Genomic DNA, 20,004 nt, shown 5'->3' on the forward strand with positions numbered 1-20,004 from the left:
TTCAACCTGCAACTCGTCTGTGTTTCATCATCGTGACTGTTTGGCTGATTCCTATCCGCTGCCTCCGTGCACTACAGTCTTCAACCTGCAACTCGTCTGTGTTTCATCATCGTGACTGCTAGCTGATTCCTATCCGCTGCCTCCGTGCACTACAGTCTTCAACCTGCAACCCGTCTGTGTTTCATCGTGACTGTTTAGCTGATTCCTATCCGCTGCCCCTGTGCGCTTCAGTCTTCAGTCCTTGTCAACTCTCCCGTGTTTCCTTGAGTCTGCTGCCACTATTGCTACCCGCTACTCTCCGTGATCAACTGTTCCAGTTCAACTCTGCTCTGGTGTCCCATCGTTACTGCACCTGCTGGTTGCTATTGGCCACCTCCGTGTTCCCGCAGAGACCCGCTGCTGTTACTTCTCAGCGCTACGCATCCATCTACTGCTGATCCGCTCTCCACGCCTTCCTGGGTTCCCTGCTGGTCTACCTACCTGTGCGCTGCACCTGCTAGACCACCGCTTCACCCATCCAGGGACTTTGCATCCTGCCGGCCTCCTGCCGTTCAGGTATCTCTGCACTTCTGTCTGACTGCCTTCTCCTGAACCACGGTATGCATACTTCCCATTGACTGTGCTGTGTATTGCATACCTTGCTGGACTGTGTTGGTTCTCCTCTGGAGTGTACTATCCGCTGAGTCTATTGCCATCATTGACTGTGTTATCTCATGCTGGATTACTTCAAGAGACTTTCTATATTGGCAGTGTTGTTCAGTCATTTATACATTTATATTGTGCATATTACCGTGGATCAAAGTCAAGGTGCCCGTGTATATATTGTGTTGCAGTCTCTCCCCGGGCACCTCCTCACATATATATTCAGTGGTGCAACTTGCTAGTGGCAGACCACTGACCCCTGTTTCCAGTTTCACCTGCTCCAGTATCCTCTCACATAGCAGTGGTACAACTTGCTAACGCAGACCACTGACTCCCCGGATACCTCCACTTGGATTCCATTCCTTCACTCAGACAGCGGTACAACTTGCTATCCGCAGACCGCTGACTCTCATCACCTCCTCGTTTCTGTTGGACATTCCTCCTCACTATAGCAGTGGTACAACTTGCTACCGCAGACCACTGACTACCTTCACGTGTCCTTTGTCCATACAGTTCCTCGTGTATTACTACCTCCATATTGCCAGTGCTGCTAGTCATAGACTTTCCTGAGCATCTCATCATCTGCTATTTCCTGTTCCGTGATCACCCTGCTACCAGAGTACCATATTACCACCTATACTGCTCTGGTAAGACTATCACCTGGTGATCCCTGGGTAAAGACTCCTAGTGCCCGTGACAGTAAGATCAGGCCATGACAGACCCAGATACGGAACCTACCGCTAAAGAGATGCTGCAGCATCTGGTCAGCCGTGTGGAGCAACAGGATGCTCGCCAACAGCTGTTACTTCAATGTTACCAATCATTAACCTCCCAAGGAACATCTGGACAGACTGTTACAGCTAATATTGAAGCTCCTGTGCTTTCCTCCGTTTCCCCAGTGCCATCCCAGGTGTCTACAGCTCCTACGCTTCACCTGCCTACTCCGTCAAAATATTACGGGGACCCCAAAACTTGTAGAGGTTTCCTTAACCAATGTTCAGTCCATTTTGAACTCCAACCTCAAAATTTTTCTACCCATCGTTCCAGAGTGGCCTATCTTATCTCATTGTTTTCGGGACAAGCCCTGGCTTGGGCCTCCCCCCTGTGGGAAAGAAACGATCCAATTCTACAAGATAGTGCCAAATTCATTTCCACGTTCCGAAGTGTGTTCGATGAACCAGGTCGTGTGACCTCCGCTGCTTCCAGCATTCTTCGTTTGCGACAAGGCTCCCATACAGTAGGACAGTATGTCATTCAATTTAGGATCTTAGCCTCTGAACTTCAGTGGAACACTGAAGCATTAGTTGCCGCCTTCTGGCAGGGGCTCTCCGATAAAATTAAAGATGCACTGACTACCCAAGAGCTTCCTTCGTCACTAGAAGATTTGATCTCTCTTTGCCATCGTGTAGATATGAGATTTCGTGAGAGAGAGTCTGAGAAAACAACAGCTGTCAAAGCACCTCTTCGTTTAAACCCTCAATTTCGTCCAGCTCCATCCTCTGTGATTCCCATGGAGATAGGACGTTCCAAATTATCTTCAGAGGAAAGGAAACGAAGAGTAAAGAATAGACTCTGTATCTATTGTGCTGATTCCACGCATATGCTCAGCTCTTGCCCTAAGAGATCGGGAAATGCCAGGCCCTAACTAGTTCTGGAGAGGTGAAGTTAGGGTCCCTGGAGTCCTCTCCATTGTCTATGAAATCTAAAGTCTGCGCTTTTGATGTTACGATTTCCTTTGCTACCAAATCCTTTGAGTCACAGGCATTGATTGATTCCGGAGCAGCAGGAAATTTCATTTCTAAATCACTAGTGAATCAATGGTCCCTACCAGTGATCACTTTAAAAACACCCATTACTGTGACGGCTATAGATGGATCACGCCTCATCAATGGTCTCATCACCCAGAGTACGTCTCCAGTAACCCTTCAGATTGGTGTACTACACCATGAAGAAATTTCGTTTTTAATTCTTCCAGTTACGACAAGTCCGATTGTCTTAGGCCTTCCATGGCTTCAGTGTCACTCTCCCCAGATTGACTGGCGCACCCCTCAAGTTACGTCTTGGGGGTCTGAATGTCACCATCGTTGTCTCTCTCAAGTTATTCCTCTTAAAGTACAGCGATCTTCCATCTCATCTTCCTCCCCGGGACTCCCTCCTCAGTATGCTTCATTTGCCGATGTGTTTGATAAAGCTCAGTCTGAACGTCTTCCTCCTCATCGTTCTTGGGATTGTCCGATCGACCTTCTACCTGGCAAGACTCCTCCCAGGGGTCGGGTCTATCCTCTCTCGTTACCTGAAACTCAAGCCACATCTGAGTACATACAGGAGAATCTCCAGCGTGGGTTCATTCGACCTTCCACCTCTCCCGCTGGAGCTGGGTTCTTCTTCGTCAAAAAGAAGGATGGATCATTACGCCCTTGTATAGATTTTCGTGGACTCAACGCCATTACTATCAAGAATCGGTATCCCATTCCGCTGATCACTGAGCTATTTGATCGCATCAAGGGAGCTCGGATATTTACTAAGTTGGATCTTCGTGGTGCTTACAATTTAATTAGAATCCGTTCCGGTGACGAATGGAAGACCGCGTTTAACACCAGAGATGGGCATTACGAATATTTAGTAATGCCCTTCGGGCTGTGTAATGCCCCCGCTGTTTTCCAGGGTTTCATCAATGAGATCTTTCGGGACTTATTATATGTATGTGTCGTTGTCTACCTAGACGACATATTGATCTTCTCACAGGACCTGCCTTCTCATCACCAACATGTGGCAGAGGTCCTCTCCAGACTACGGAAAAACTCGTTGTTCTGTAAATTGGAAAAATGTTCATTCGAGTTACCCCAGATTCCATTCTTGGGGTATATAGTTTCCGGAGTTGGCCTGAAGATGGATCCAGACAAAGTAAATGCTGTACTACATTGGCCTCAGCCAACTACTCTTCGTGCCATCCAGCGTTTTTTAGGTTTTGCCAATTACTATAGACGCTTCATTCAAGACTTTTCATCCATTGCATCTCCCATTGTGGCCCTAACTCGGAAAGGGGCTAATACTAAGCAATGGTCATCTGAGGCTCTCCAAGCCTTTCAAATCCTCAAAGAGGCCTTCTCATCTGCTCCCATTCTGCGACAGCCTGATGTGACACTCCCCTTCTTCCTAGAAGTAGATGCCTCTAATGTGGGCTTAGGAGCTATTCTCTCCCAACGCTCGGAGCAACAAAAATTACATCCTTGTGCCTTCTACTCTCGGGGTCTTCTGCCCGCAGAGAAAAATTATACTATCGGGGACAAGGAGTTGCTGGCCATCAAAGCTGCATTAGAGGAATGGAGATACTTGTTGGAAGGAGCTCGCCATCCGGTGACGATCTTCACGGATCATAAGAACTTGTCATATTTGCAATCTGCTCAATGCTTGAACCCTCGTCAAGCAAGATGGTCTCTTTTCTTTTCCCGTTTTGAATTAATTATAACCTTCAAACCAGCCGCTAAGAACAAGAAAGCTGACGCTCTATCTCGAGCTTTTGTGACGTCCTCTGATGTAGAAGAGGTTCCCAACCATGCTATTCTAGACCCCAAATGTATTTCTCTGGCTGCTTCATCCACCAAAATGCTACCATTTGGGAAGACCCTTGTGCCTCCTACTCTGAGGAGGAAAATCCTTTCGTGGTTCCATGCCTCTCGTTTTTCTGGACACGCCGGTGAACACAAGACCTTTGAGATTCTCTCTCGTAGTTACTGGTGGCCTTCAATGAGGAGAGACGTCAAAGAGTTTATTGCTTCCTGTGATTTATGTTCTCAGTTCAAATCCTCCCGCAGAACTCCAGCAGGGTTGCTGCGACCACTACCCATTCCGTCCAAGCCTTGGACCCATATTAGTATGGATTTCGTTACTGATTTGCCACCAAGTAAGAATCACAATACTATTTGGGTAGTGGTAGACAGATTTTCGAAGATGGCCCATTTCGTCCCTCTGTCCGGTTTACCTTCCTCGTCTACTCTGGCTGAACATTTCATTAAAGAAATCTTCCGCATCCATGGATGTCCGTCTGAGATTGTGTCGGATAGAGGAGTACAATTCGTTTCCAGATTCTGGCGGGCCCTTTGTAAAACCTTGGGCATACGATTAGCACTCTCATCGTCTTACCATCCGCAATCTAACGGACAAACGGAACGAGTCAATCAAGATCTTGAGACTTTTATTAGGATGTTCTCTTCAGCCAACCAAGACAACTGGGTAGAATTGCTCCCTTGGGCTGAATTCGCCCATAACAACATGTACCATGAGTCATCATCCAAAACTCCATTCTTTGTGGTCTACGGTCACCATCCGTCTTTTCCGGAATTTCCTGCCCTCCCGCCCACCCAAGTTCCTGCTGTGGAGACTGCTTGTCAAACCTTCAAAAATATCTGGTCTCAGGTCAAAACCTGTTTAAAGAAGACATCTAATAAATATAAGTCTTTCGCAGATAAGAAGAGGCGGGCTATTCCACCACTAAAAATTGGAGATCGTGTCTGGTTATCTACCAAAAATATTCGTTTGAAGGTTCCATCTATGAAATTCGCCCCTCGTTTTATTGGTCCATATAGGATCATTCAAGTTATCAATCCAGTATGTGTTAAACTTCTTCTTCCTAAGAATCTTCGGATTTCCAATGCCTTCCATGTGTCCTTACTCAAACCTCTTATTATCAATCGTTTCTCGACTCCTCCCTCAGCACCGCAGCCAGTTCAAGTTCATCAGGAGGAGGATTTCGAGATTACTGAGGTATTGGATGCAAAAATTTCGCGAGGAGTCCTCCGTTTCCTCGTTCATTGGAAGGGCTTTGGTCCTGAAGAGCGTTCATGGATCAAAGCTGAAGATCTTAATGCTCCTGCCCTTCTGAAGAAGTTTTATTCCAAAAATCCGGACAAGCCCGGTTCCAGGCGTTCTGTGCCCACCTTTAAAAGGGGGGGTACTGTCACTCACCGGACTGTGAGTGCTTCTTCCCGGACTATTAGGAACCGTGGACGTCCTCTATCCTGAGGGACTGCGCATGCGCAGCCCTTTCCAAACCTTCAGTGTATGTTCCTTTAACTTAATTGGCAGATCAGGCAACCTCCCTATATTAAGCACCTGTGGTCAACACCACGTTGCCTGATCTTGGAGTCTCATTCCCCATGAGTCTCTGAAGGTGTTCCTGTGTTTCCTCGTTTATTCAGCCCAGCTGATTCCTGTGGTTTCCAAACCACTTCTACCTCTGTGGTTTCCAAACCACTTCTACTACTGTGGTTCCCATACCACTTCTACCATCTACTGTATCATCGTGACTGTGAGCTGATTCCTATCCGCTGCCTCCGTGCACTACAGTCTTCTAATCACTTCAACTCTACCATGTATCATTGGGACTGTTAGCTGATGCCTATCCGCTGCCTCCGTGCACTACAGTCCTTCATCCACATCCACTCACCTGTTCATGATTGTGACTGCCAGCTGATTCCTATCCGCTGCCTCCGTGCACTACAGGCTTCAACCTGCAACTCGTCTGTGTTTCATCATCGTGACTGTTTGGCTGATTCCTATCCGCTGCCTCCGTGCACTACAGGCTTCAACCTGCAACTCGTCTGTGTTTCATCATCGTGACTGTTTGGCTGATTCCTATCCGCTGCCTCCGTGCACTACAGTCTTCAACCTGCAACTCGTCTGTGTTTCATCATCGTGACTGCTAGCTGATTCCTATCCGCTGCCTCCGTGCACTACAGTCTTCAACCTGCAACCCGTCTGTGTTTCATCGTGACTGTTTAGCTGATTCCTATCCGCTGCCTCTGTGCGCTTCAGTCTTCAGTCCTTGTCAACTCTCCCGTGTTTCCTTGAGTCTGCTGCCACTATTGCTACCCGCTACTCTCCGTGATCAACTGTTCCAGTTCAACTCTGCTCTGGTGTCCCATCGTTACTGCACCTGCTGGTTGCTATTGGCCACCTCCGTGTTCCCGCAGAGACCCGCTGCTGTTACTTCTCAGCGCTACGCATCCATCTACTGCTGATCCGCTCTCCACGCCTTCCTGGGTTCCCTGCTGGTCTACCTACCTGTGCGCTGCACCTGCTAGACCACCGCTTCACCCATCCAGGGACTTTGCATCCTGCCGGCCTCCTGCCGTTCAGGTATCTCTGCACTTCTGTCTGACTGCCTTCTCCTGAACCACGGTATGCATACTTCCCATTGACTGTGCTGTGTATTGCATACCTTGCTGGACTGTGTTGGTTCTCCTCTGGAGTGTACTATCCGCTGAGTCTATTGCCATCATTGACTGTGTTATCTCATGCTGGATTACTTCAAGAGACTTTCTATATTGGCAGTGTTGTTCAGTCATTTATACATTTATATTGTGCATATTACCGTGGATCAAAGTCAAGGTGCCCGTGTATATATTGTGTTGCAGTCTCTCCCCGGGCACCTCCTCACATATATATTCAGTGGTACAACTTGCTAGTGGCAGACCACTGACCCCTGTTTCCAGTTTCACCTGCTCCAGTATCCTCTCACATAGCAGTGGTACAACTTGCTAACGCAGACCACTGACTCCCCGGATACCTCCACTTGGATTCCATTCCTTCACTCAGACAGCGGTACAACTTGCTATCCGCAGACCGCTGACTCTCATCACCTCCTCGTTTCTGTTGGACATTCCTCCTCACTATAGCAGTGGTACAACTTGCTACCGCAGACCACTGACTACCTTCACGTGTCCTTTGTCCATACAGTTCCTCGTGTATTACTACCTCCATATTGCCAGTGCTGCTAGTCATAGACTTTCCTGAGCATCTCATCATCTGCTATTTCCTGTTCCGTGATCACCCTGCTACCAGAGTACCATATTACCACCTATACTGCTCTGGTAAGACTATCACCTGGTGATCCCTGGGTAAAGACTCCTAGTGCCCGTGACACCCATATAAGAAAAATCACCATTTACCCTGGAGGTTATGTACAGAGCACACCACAAAAAACACACCTAGATGGCCCACCCACACCCTTCAGGACACGCCTCTGCGGAGCCACCTCCAGATAATTAGTGCCACCCCGTTCAACTGAACGAACTTTTCACTTATTCTTCAATACTTCCCGAGTTAGCCTCACCTTGGGCTTATATTAAGCATCAGGGTGTGGGGACAGGGAGACGCTTTTTATTACAGAAGTTTTGTAAATGTGAAATGTTTTTTTTACATGGGTTGGAATGTGCCTGTAAATGTAATTTACTGACTAAGTGCATTATGGAACAGGTCCCATTAAAATGATAGGATGAGGGCTGAACTCTGCTATGTCTGAGCTAGCGAAAAATCCAAGTCCTGCTGCAAAGTGAAAATGTCAATATAACAATCTGGAAAATGCACTCCCTCGTTTATGTTCTTACAATAATCTAACTCCATAGACTGATATATCATTTCTGTACAGGTGTAGCAGTGTGACTATTCCGTGTTCCACCAGGAATAGCTAGAGATGCTCACTGACCACCGTGAACTGGTTTTCGTTTTGGATCTGGTTTAGCTTCGTGTTTTCGTTTTGGCAAAAGCACCCTCGTTGGTTTTGGTTTTGGTTTTGGATTTTTTAGAAAAAATCCTAAAAAATGCTAAAATCACATAATTTTGCTCTTTTTTTGTTCCTACATTATTATTAACTCCAATAACACTAATTTCAAGTCATTTGCAGTCAATTTTGACCACCTTACAGGTCACAATATTATTTTCACTCATTCAAACAAAGACTGCAGCGACCTGGCTGGATGGTAAGCGACAGAGCAATGACACAAACACACGGCAGTTCCTAGCACATCTAGGACACATTGGCACACAGCATTGACAGAAAAAATAAATGGGGGTCCGCCCTCCCTCCGACCCTCTGTGATGTTGGATCTTTAAAAGGAATTCAAAACTTGCGAGATCCGACGACGTCACAATGAGGTTTTGCTTCGTTTTCAAATCTGAGGGTGCGCGACAGTACCAAACGGCTCGGTACTCGGATCCCCTAAGTTTGGGTGTGTTCGGTTTTCAAGGAACCGAGCCTGAGCATCTCTAGGAATAACATTCTAGGAATAACATTGCACTGCCCAACCATTCCCCTCCATCTGTGCAAAAGATACCTCTCTGCAAATGTATCCATCCTACTCCACCCGGGCAAAAGCTATCCACAATTGGAAATAAAAAGAATTTTGTAGCGGTTCCAAAAGTTTTTTTTTACGCTATGGAGCGTCCATATTACCCTTCATGAATGACCTCCAATGTTTTAAACTACATCTGCATTAACGCTGTTAGAGGTTGTACAGCTACTCTTGTTGGCATACTGACTTCAGTGTTCTCTTTGTGGATCTCAATCAAGAATTGAGCTAATGTTTATCTGCTAACACAACATCTGCTCTGGTAATTACAGACATGAATGCTGGCTTGCGGTTTCATTTGTCAAAGAATGGAATCTAGAAAATATCTGCATTAGTTTTCTGGAAATAAATCAGATTATACATATTTTCTAATAGTTTCATTAAAAACATTATATGCACAATAGTAGACTTAGTAGGTATTGCAAACTTTAGAAACTTTTGAGATTAAAAATAAGTCATAAACACCCTAAAATGCGGCGATGTTAAGCCCCGTGTTCATCATACCTACAGTAAGCGCTTTGTTACTTTAGTAGCTCTTCAGAAGAGTAGTAGAGTGGAGCTTATCACTGCTGGCTGCTTTTGTTTCTTGCAGAAAGAACACTTTGCTTCCTCTTGATGGCCTTTGCTCGAGGTTTAAAGGCTTATCAGCATTTTCGGAACATTCAAATCTATGCACTTAAAAGAAAAGAGGCTGTGAATGAAAACAGTAACTTATATAGATAGAATGAAGGTACAGGACGATATAAACTGATTTGGGTCTTCAGTCCTAGTAGTTTAAAAAAATAAAATAAATTAAAAATAGATAAGAAACCAAAACATAGTTAAATATCATCCTCATTTATTTATATAGCGCCAACATATTCCGTAGCGCTTTACAATTGGGGACAAACATAATAAACTAATAAACAAACTAGGTAAAAAAAGACAAAGAGGTGAGAAGGCCCCGCTCGCAGGCTTACAATCTATTTTTCCCATAGTTAAATAATTACTGCCCCCACTAGCGATCAAATAGTATTGCTCCTTATTACAATTATATATTCATATTGCTCCCATAATATAATAAAATAATATTGCTTAAAATGTATTATATAACTTTGAGGCTTCTCAGATCCTGCCTACTGTAGGTGCTCTAGAATGTCCTCATCTGTATCACAGCAATAATTGTCAATTTCATCTGCAATAATTAGTAATAGGATTGGTGATTGCAATTACACGCAGCTGCGCGAGTAAAGCCTACTTGCCAACTTTTCCTCATTGGCTTCAGGGAGATCCTGGGGGACAAGGGCGTGCGGGGATGGGGCTTGACTAATTGCATCATGGAGGCTAAGATGATGCGATATTTGCGTCATTAAGCCCGCCCCGGCCACTTATCTATTGCGGGGATGAGAACCTGGAGGTTGCCCTGCTCTCCTGGGAGCCCTGGAGGTTGCCCTAAAATGCGGGAGTCTCCCGGACATTCCGGGAGAGTAGGCAGCTATGTGTTAAAGAAAAGCAGCTAATGAATCTCTAGAGACTGAAGTGTATTTTACATTTCTGTCTCCATTACTGAAGTCATGTTGTCTTACCTGTCAGACTTTGATTATATCTTGGTCTCCATGAAAATAGCCACCTCCATAGGCATCAATAAATGGACATAGGACACAATTTCTGAACTGTGTCATCATGCCACAGATGGCGAAGCCAACCACGTCTTGTACTGGCTCAGCATCAGGGAGAAAGCCAGACTCTTCAGGGAGTGAGGGAGATCACCCCTATTTCAGGGAGTCTCCCTGACATTCAGGGAGAGTTGGCAAGTATAGAGTAAAGTGAAAGTACAGTACCGCAACACCGCAGATTTCCCTTCACAAAGCCTATGGGGTGCACGCGGAAATCCGATGTGTTGCGGTAACGAGACTTGTGCAGCCGCACGTAATCCGCAATCTTCGAAGCTAGTTGAATATGCCGCTTAGACGGTGACCACAAGTTATCCGAAAACAAGTATACAATAAATATACAAAAATAAAATAAAACCCAGTTAGATGATTTATACAATGCATTGTTAGTCTAAGTTACTTACATTAATTTAACCACTAAATATTTTTTTAAAAGATATAAAATATTTTATATTGTACATTGATGGTTCCCTGTGATATCTTAGTGAAGAATGTACTGTGACAATGTTTTGCTTCTATGTGCAGATTATTCCTGTCCTTTTAAATGGGTTTAAAAAAAAAAAAAAGGGGGACGGTCAGATGTATTTGTACTCAGAGCCCCGAGCTAATAAGTGTGGAGCAGATAGAGGAAATGTAAGATGCGGTACAGCACAGATCAATGGCGTACTTTTCCTTTGTATGTCTACAGCAGAAAAAAATAATGTATTTATATGACTTTATATGTAACAAGAATGAGGCAGCGATACACAATAAATTCTAAACACCTTTTATTTTCGAAAACGGTGTCGGCAACAGAAATGCTTTTTAATTAACACTGAAAACATTCCCTCATTAATAGAACGCTCATTGCTTTATTTTTATACAGCAAATATATTACACTTCGGATGGCAATTTATCTTGCTGCATGATAGGGGGATTGTGCTGGTAAAAATAGCGTTGCTGTTTTAAATTAAGTCAAGCGGTTTCCTGAAGCGCTAGGTAAATAATTACTGGATCAAAGTTAGACTTGTAATAGGTTTTCTTATTTATTACAAGAATGCGTTGAATAATTATAAACATGGGAGATTACTCCTGGAGGTGTTTCACTGTTGAGTGATAAGTGAAGGAAGCTGTTAATAATATTAAGCATAACATAACGAAATGCGGAACATCCCTAATATCAACTTACATAAAGATTGTGTGATTTGTACCTTTGCTATTTTTTATTATTATTATTATTCTTATTATTATTATAGAGGAGCCAAACTTAGAAAAATATTTGACACAATGAAGCGCAGCGTGAACTATATTTTAGTCTTTAAAGATCTCTTATGTAGTTCACTGAACACTGCCATAATTCTGAAAAAATTCACCCCTCTCTTTATATAAAAGCATTTTAGAGAACTATTCCGTTATTGAAATCAAACATGCCTAAGTTAGTATTTCCCAGGCATCTCAACCTGGAGAATTTACAAAAGACCTTCTTGAGGGGTGATGGCGGATACACCTGTTAAACAAGGTGTCACCTTTGCACCTCTATATATGAAGCTTCCTAGCAGTACAGTCTGCATAATTCTAAATTCTGCATCTCAGTAATGTTTGGGAGATCCAGGGTAGGAGATGCCACCATTGCAAAAGTTGGGGAGAGGGTGGGTAGAATACGCTTTACGTAGCATATTGGCACGTTGCTTTACCTGTATGTCTTGAACATGTCAGTTTATAAATAATAAAACATCCATGCAGTATAAAAAATGTCCTTTGAACGACACTAAGTAATCTAAAGGGTTAATACACCAACTATAGAAACACATGAGCATTGCACAGAGATTGCATCCATTCTTCTGCAAGATGTTCCCCGTGCACCTCTTAAGCAATAAGTCCTGCCTCAGGAAGAAGAGTCATGCTTCACTTTTTTGGTGATTGAAATACGATCTGATGAAGACCTGAATAGAAACAAATAAATAAATAAAAAAAAAACCTTTGCTTCCTTCAATGTTTTCTGTATTTGCAAGAAAAGTAGGTAAAACGTAAATAAACCATTTGCGTGGTGGGAAAATATGCTGAATTGAGCAAAATAACTAAATTGAGCTTTCAAGAGGCGTTTTAGTGAAGTTCACATGCGTATTATTTATTTTTCTCAACATCGAGTAAATGGCTGTCATTCTAAGTGGGGCTATTGCTCTGAACAGATGCATTCCATTTATTTCCATGCTATAATGCCGCAGGGAAGCTGGATTGAATCAAGATGTTCCACAACACCAAACCATTGACCCCATTCATGATGCGAAAGAATCTCTGGTGGAAAATGAATATGAAGAAGTTTTTATACTTCCTGAAGATTCCGTCAAAAGTCAGAGTATCTAAGCACTGCTGAAAAATCATTATTATTATTATTTAAAAAAGAGTCAATAGCAACAGATAAGGTTTTATGATTTTCACATGAATGTCTGAAATCTACCGGTTAGATTGTAAGTTCTGGCGAACAGAGCAGGCAAGCTTTGTATTTCATTACATGTTGCCGTTCTGTTTTCATGATATATTCAATTTGTCTCCCAGTTTGTACAGTACTGTGCAATAGGTTGGTGCTATAAAAATAAAGGGCTGTAATGAAAATGGGAATAATAATAAAATATGTACATAAAATATGTACGTGAATTGATACAACTGTACAGATAGATTGCTCATTGCTATTTTCTTTTAATGCAAAGTATGGAGTTTTATCACACCAAGAGCAGGGTTGCTCAGTTCAGCTGCTGGTCTCAATAAGTTCAACTGCCATTGCTGTTGCCTTCTCAGTTCTCCGCTGCCTCCTTGCTGACAAAAACTGCCACCGAACATGGGGAACAAGTGGTCCGGCTCCTTATACAGCAGCGGGCATGATGCTAAACAAAAATATTGAGCTTCTCACAGCTACTACAAGCTGGCGGACAACCACAAGATGTGGACCACGAAAGTGAGAGACTTATCTGGAACCAGAAGAGGGAGGAGGTTCAGTTAAGGACAGTTAAGGTAGGCAGCAGCTGACTGTTTTAAGATTTCTACAATGACTAGTTCATGTTTCAAGTCTCCATCTCTCTGTCTCTTATTCTAAGCTGCTGTCTTAAAATAGCCACACTTGCCCCATCAGCAACTACAATTCTTAATCATCTACCGTATGTACCTCTTAAGCTAAGCTCATGTAAGTAACGTCAACTTTACCTTCTGTTAAGTGTCATTTTTATTATTAATTTGTATGAAGACATCTTCAATTTACAGCACTATGTAAAATGTTCAGTGTTTTATAAATAATAATAAAAATAATAATAAGAATAATAATAAGAATAACACATACTCTCAATTACATAATGATAAAAGAGAAATATCAAGCGATGTAATCATACTTCCCAACATTTGAAGTTTCAAATCGGATAACAGTCATGCTTCCTCTTAAAGTGGGGTATGGTCACTTCACATTAGGTGTGTGCCCACATCAAGTGGGTGTGGCCACTCTACCAGGGCCATGACTAGCGCTTCTAAAGTACAGGGCCACTCCCAGTCCCCCTCTACAACCGGTGTTCACCAGAACCCACCACAAGGCGGGACGGATTTGGCTGTGCGTAGTAACCAGGTTTCGGGCCACTGAACTGGCCCTTAGCGCGGTCAGAAGGCAGAGTGGTAAGAATAGCAAAGGTAACAGAATGGAGGTAAAACAAAACAGAATCAACAGGCAGAGAAATTGTCAGGGAAAACCAAAGGTCAAAACTAATCTGTCAGTGCAGTACAAAGTAAGGATCCAACTTTCACAAAAACAGGAACAAGCCGTGTCAATAATCAGGAGTCAAATAGAAACTTAGGATAACACGATCAGGAGCTCCAAAGAGCACAGCTGATACTCCGGCAAGGATTGACAGGCAGAGCAGGTTTATATACTGCATGGGAGTTTAAGCCCCTGCCTCTGTGATGTCAACGATCACCTGATTGGATCTCAATGAACTTGCATCAGCTGTGCTTGCCACGCTGTGAAGTGAAAGATAGATATTAAATGCAGGATTCCTGACAAGCTGTACCAACTCACCATGAAGACTAGGGAGATACCTCCCAACTTCTTGCGATTTGGGATAAATGCGTCCCAATTTGAGGGAATATAAGGAAAGTTGAGAGGCATGTGTAATTGGCAAAAATGAAAAAAAAAAAGATAATTTTAATAAGAAATAGTGTAATGTAATACAACTTTGTATTGTATTAAACAAAACAAAAATCATAATATAAGTATAAAAATTAATACTTTTTCCAGTACTCCCCCCAGAACAATGAATGTAATTTGTTGCCTCATCAAATGCAAACTGCTACAAAATAATAATGTATGTTATTATGTAGCTTGTGGATAAAATATATGACACATTTTTAATAAAACATTTCATGAACAATTAAACAGCATTATTGCATTTTATAATATACATTTGAATAATGTTAATCTATAAAGTAGGTAATTAATGATTAGATTTCAGTCCCATGATACAAGTATTTAGATATATCCAAAGTAAATTTTGTTCTATTCTATTAAGTGAGAAATACTTGACATATAGTATTATTATAAGAGGTGATGATGTTGATTGTAATAGCTTTTCACTCCTTCGGCACTTCTTGCGGGAGGATAGTGATTAACAAAAAATTAATAATGTAACTAGAATACAACAAAATTCTAAAAATTTGCCTGCACACCAGTTCAGAACTAGTTCCCGTCAAAAATATGTCTGATACCCATCACTAATCCATGATGGGATATCTTTAGTATACGTTTATAGACCTGGTTTATAATAGATTACACTTTTTCTTTGTCTAACCGTCTAATAATAAACCAATCAGTTCTCCAATCAAAATGTAACGTCTCCAAAATCGCTGATTTCAGCTCCCCTGTAAATGGTGGCTGAGATGAAATCCCATTCTGCAAATTAAATTTGTTGCTAAAACTAAAATATCAGTCAGTAGATGCTTCGGGCTAGATTTACTAAACTGCTGGTTTGAAAAAGTGGAGATGTTGTCTATAGCGACCAATCAGATTCTATTTATCATTTATTTAGTACATTCTACAAATTGATAGCTAGAGCTGATTGGTTGCTATAGGCAATATGTCTACTTTTTCAAACCCGCAGTAGTAGTAAATATACCCCTTAATGTTATGTGGAGCAGTTTACTCCCCCTAAACATTCATTAAAATCTGATTTTAAAATATTTTTTTTATAAATACAGTTTCTTTTTCCCACAGTATGCTAACGATAAAATTTTATTATATGCTTAGTTTTAGGCAAGAACCAAACTCATGTCCACCATGTATTTACATGTATTCAAATAGGCAAAACGAGGGGGGGTTTCCTAGTGTCTGGAAACCCCCTCCCAGCATGGGGCACTGTATGTTTGAGGTGGCTTGCCCCGTGTATATGATGTGGGTAGGAAGAGTTGGAGACCAGCCAAGCACTGTCTAAAATTAGAGCCACACCCCCATGCATGCTGGTCACGCCCACTGGCCTGATCAGTGTGTTTGCCCCTGATTCCCTCTAATAAATATATAACGTTTATGTTAAAAAAAATAAAATAATTGGTGAGGTCTATAAAATGTAATAAATCCAAATCCATCATGCAAAAAATTCCAAGGGGTATATTTACTAAACTGCGGGTTTGAACAACTGGAGATATTGCCTGTGGCAACCAATCAGATTCTAGCTGTTATTTTGTAGAATGTACTAAATAAATGATAACTAGAATCTGATATATATGAAAAATTTATGAAATATTCTGAATAACCTAACAAAAGAGTTAAATATATAGAAGTCACCAATAAATATTGTCATTACCTATTCTCAATGTGTGGCAACAAAAATGTACCCATTTCATATATATCACTACTTGATAGAAATAAATAATCAGCATTGATAAGAAACAAAGGGAAAAATTTAAGCTATTGTTAATCTAGTACATTCTATAAAATGATTGCTAGAATCTGATTGGTTGCTATGGGCAACATTTCCACTTGTCATAAGCATAGAACATGTCCATGCTTATATCTCTATACACAGTTCTTAGAAGCAGATTGAACTTTGCAATCTTTAGTTCCTATTATATATGTAGTTTCTGAATTACTTGCAACTTTAAATGTCATGATTTTAACTAAAGCAGCTGTTAACATAGGACCTGCATCAACGTGTCATACTTGGGTGAACACCAGCGTAGATTCTGCATCAACTGGCGCCCAATGCCGATGATTTTTTTGGTGCAGTAATTGGGGGCACCTGGTCCACTTGTAAAAAGCAATTAGATGTCCCTCTGGATACACGACCGCTACTTAGACACACAGAGAAAGTGATCACTATTCTCATGCAGCACAGAGGGCCTCGGACTCCCGGATTGAGACTTATATATTATTTGCAAAAGTAGATAAAAAAAAGGAATCACAGAAACTACAAAAATTGTCTACATTCATTTCCGACTTCCAATGCCCATAAATTAAGTACACATTTACTTGACTATGATACTAAATCAAGCCTTGAAAAACACAATATAAATTTTGCTTGGATTAAAACAAAGATATTTCCACCAGCCAGAAAATAAAAAAAATGGTGGTATACAGAAACATCTGGCAGCAAAAAGTGGACTGATGTAGATTTAGCTTCTAAAAAGGAAAATTAGAGGTGTTGTCATAGCATCCAATGAGATTATAGCTATTATTTTTCTAGTACATTCTAGAAAATGATAGCTAGAATATGATTGGCTGCATTTGAAAACACCTCCACCTTTCTTTTTTCAAAGGTTTGATAAATCTATCCCTAAAAGATGACTATGCAATCTGAGTAGCATCATTTCTTTAGTGCTTTTGTTTCTTACTTCATTATGTACCAGAGTATTGTTACCTATCCCATGTATGCAGAAAGCCAGTAACTGGCATCAGCACTGGGAGAAGGACAAGATTTCCCGGTAATGGTAGATGAGTTTACCGCGAGCTCTGTATGTGACGAGGCACGAGCCTCATCAGTGGGCATGAGATAACGCGAACAGTCGAGCCATTGTGAGATTAGGGGCGGAGCTTATCCATAGGGCACGAAAACCCAAGCGCTGGCTTTGTGACCCTCTCGTGGGGACCAGACTTTGGTTTCTCACTATTAGGGTGTTGGTGGCCATATTGTAAATATTGAAAAATGGAGATGTTGCCTATAGCAACCAATCAGATTCTAGCTATTATTTTGTAGAATGTACTAAATTAATGATAACTAGAATCTGATTGGTTGCTATAGGCAGGACCGGGGAAGGAGGAGGTTGGTCCCAAGTCTCCGATGAAGAGGGTAAGCGGCACTAGAAATAACCACATAAGGGGCAATATTACTGCTCCCAAGTTAATGAGAGTTCTTGGAGAGAGGGGAGTAACAAAGGGAAATCCTTTCCTTCAGAGATACTCCAAGAAGAGGCATTAGTGTGGATGGGTGCATCAGGATATGGCACAGTGACAAGTGGGAACAAAAATGAGAGAATACTTACAAGCAAACTTCCCAAACGGGTGAGAGGAGCCTTTGAATTGGAGTGCCTGTGAGAGCTTGTCTGCGGAGAGGCATAGATGGACATAGAGAGATCATTGTAAGACAGGGGCAAACGCAGGATTTGTAGAGGGGGGTTTCCACACCACGCCGCCAGTGGGCGTGACCAGCATGCATGGGGCGTCGCTATAATATTAGACAGTGCTTGGCTGCTCTCCAACTCTTCCTATCCCTATAATATACATGGGCAATGCTGCGTGTACTACTGTTGGGTGCGGCTCTCCCTTTTCAAGCAGAGCTGTGTGAAGCGGAAGCAGGGTCCAGTCACCTCAATTATACAGTGCCCCAGGCTTGGAGGGGGAGGGGTTTCAAGGCACTAGGAAAGCCCCCCACGGTTTGACTATGTAAGGGGTGAGTGCGATGGCTGGACGCCATATGTACTGTTAGAGGTGACCCTGCGTTGAGGCCCCTTGTAAAGTGCCCCCATACTGTGAGGCAGCGTGGCTAGCAGGTACTAAACATGTGGAGGAGGTTCCCTGTGTAAGAGATGTACCCCATACTGCGAGGGGGCTTGCTACAACTAGTTGGCTGCTTTGAAGGAAATGAGTCCCCAGAGTGAGATGAAGATGGAGTTCTGTGGTTTGATAAATGCAGCAAGTAGTCAGTCAGAGTAATTGTCCATGTAGTTACACTACAACTACAGCGTGCTCCCCAAGTATTGAAGGGTAACTGGATATTGGGATAACATTTAAAAGTGTGAGATACAGCTGTGGGGCTGCACTGAAAAGGTCCCTGTGTGGCAGGGGGTGCACTGTGCCAAGGAGAATTCCTGGATTGAGGGATGTAGTCAATCCTTGCTCTTAAAAGACTACACCGGATATGCAACTGTGTAATTATGCTTAATGGACTACAGACAGAAATGTGCAGGTGGAGTAAAGGATCCGTGTGAAACAATAACATCTGCTGAAGTAATATGCTGGAGCCCTTATGATATGATATGTGCAGGAGGAGAAGGCAGTTAAAAATAAAACATTTGTTAAATTTTCTATGAGATGGTCTGGTGCCATTTATTTATTAGACTTTACACTGCACACTGCTCAGATCCACTCCATATTAATTGTGTTTATAGACCTGAGTATTTAGGGGACTTTCTGGTTGCGGGTGCTACATACACGTCATAGCCGGAGCAGAAGAGAAGGACAACAGCTAGTGGGCTGCCACATCACATCGGTTCTCAAGTAAATTGATGGCACAACACCAGACCAACGAGGTTTCATCGACCTCTGTAAAGATGACGAGGGAGAGAAAGGGGCAACAAAAATGCCACAGGGCTGGAAATATGGATAATCTGGGCACGGTGTCATGGGCCATATACAATTGTCTGCCTTACGATAGTTTTGATCAAAAGAAAGGCACCTACAAAATTGGTCATGCTAATTTTTCAAAGTATTTTATTTAGCTCAGATACATATCTGTAAATTCTACTAATAAATCTTGAAGCATTTAAACATGTTGGGTGATAGCGGTTATCTACATTTACAGATGGGCAAAAAGCGTTTCAATAGACACAAGAATGCCATCCAGGAACCATGGTAAAATCGTTTTCGGCATCTCAAAGACGAAAAGGGTTCAGTTACAAGATTATTCTATGCACAATTAATGTATAAGGCAGGAAGATGAAATCCATTTGCTTTATACAGCAACCACAACTATTTCATTACTTTTTTTTTAAGGGGATTGTCAGTGTTCGGAATTTATAATGCCATTTACACATGCATTATTTCACGAGATAAAATGCAGACAACATAATGCCATTTTCTATTGGCCACTGACAAATCTATTTTCCTCCTGTCTTGTATGCTTTAAAAATGCATAAACAATATTAATAATATATAAGACATGGTTAAATGACCGAAAGGGGAATGTAGCATAATTTTAATTGCATTTTTACCACTATTTTTTAAACCCTTGCTCTTTTATTGTATTATTAATTTCAAACATAATGCTCTATTGTCGAGTGTTCAATATGCATGATTTCATACTGCATTTTCACAGATGGTCCAAGCGTCTCCCTAGGTATGCTTCTTATTATTAGCAGGA

The sequence above is a fragment of the Mixophyes fleayi genome, chromosome 5 (genome assembly GCF_038048845.1).
Source record: "Mixophyes fleayi isolate aMixFle1 chromosome 5, aMixFle1.hap1, whole genome shotgun sequence".
NCBI classification, from domain to species: Eukaryota; Metazoa; Chordata; class Amphibia; order Anura; family Limnodynastidae; genus Mixophyes; species Mixophyes fleayi.